Raw genomic sequence first — 286 nt, 5'->3', positions numbered from 1 at the left:
TGCTCCCCTTTCCTACATTTGGACTGATGCGGAGTTGCATTTTCAGCGGCTGTAAAATAGCATTATTGTTGTGGGCATCTCATAAGGATAATCTAAACAGATCCTTGTGCGTGCGGGACACCTCCAGACCTATTGTTAACAATGGTCGAGTACAAAAATCGGGTGCTAAGGACATTTTCGCAAGGAATCGGACAAAATCTCAGTCAAAGACTATTTTATGTTAAAGACAAATTTCGTTCTATGAGCTTTCGTGAATACCACCCCTGGTCACCCCTGTATGTGGATG

This window comes from Penaeus monodon, chromosome 25 (assembly GCF_015228065.2).
Source record: "Penaeus monodon isolate SGIC_2016 chromosome 25, NSTDA_Pmon_1, whole genome shotgun sequence".
In the NCBI taxonomy this organism is placed as follows: Eukaryota; Metazoa; Arthropoda; class Malacostraca; order Decapoda; family Penaeidae; genus Penaeus; species Penaeus monodon.
This window is presented reverse-complemented; position numbering follows the sequence as displayed.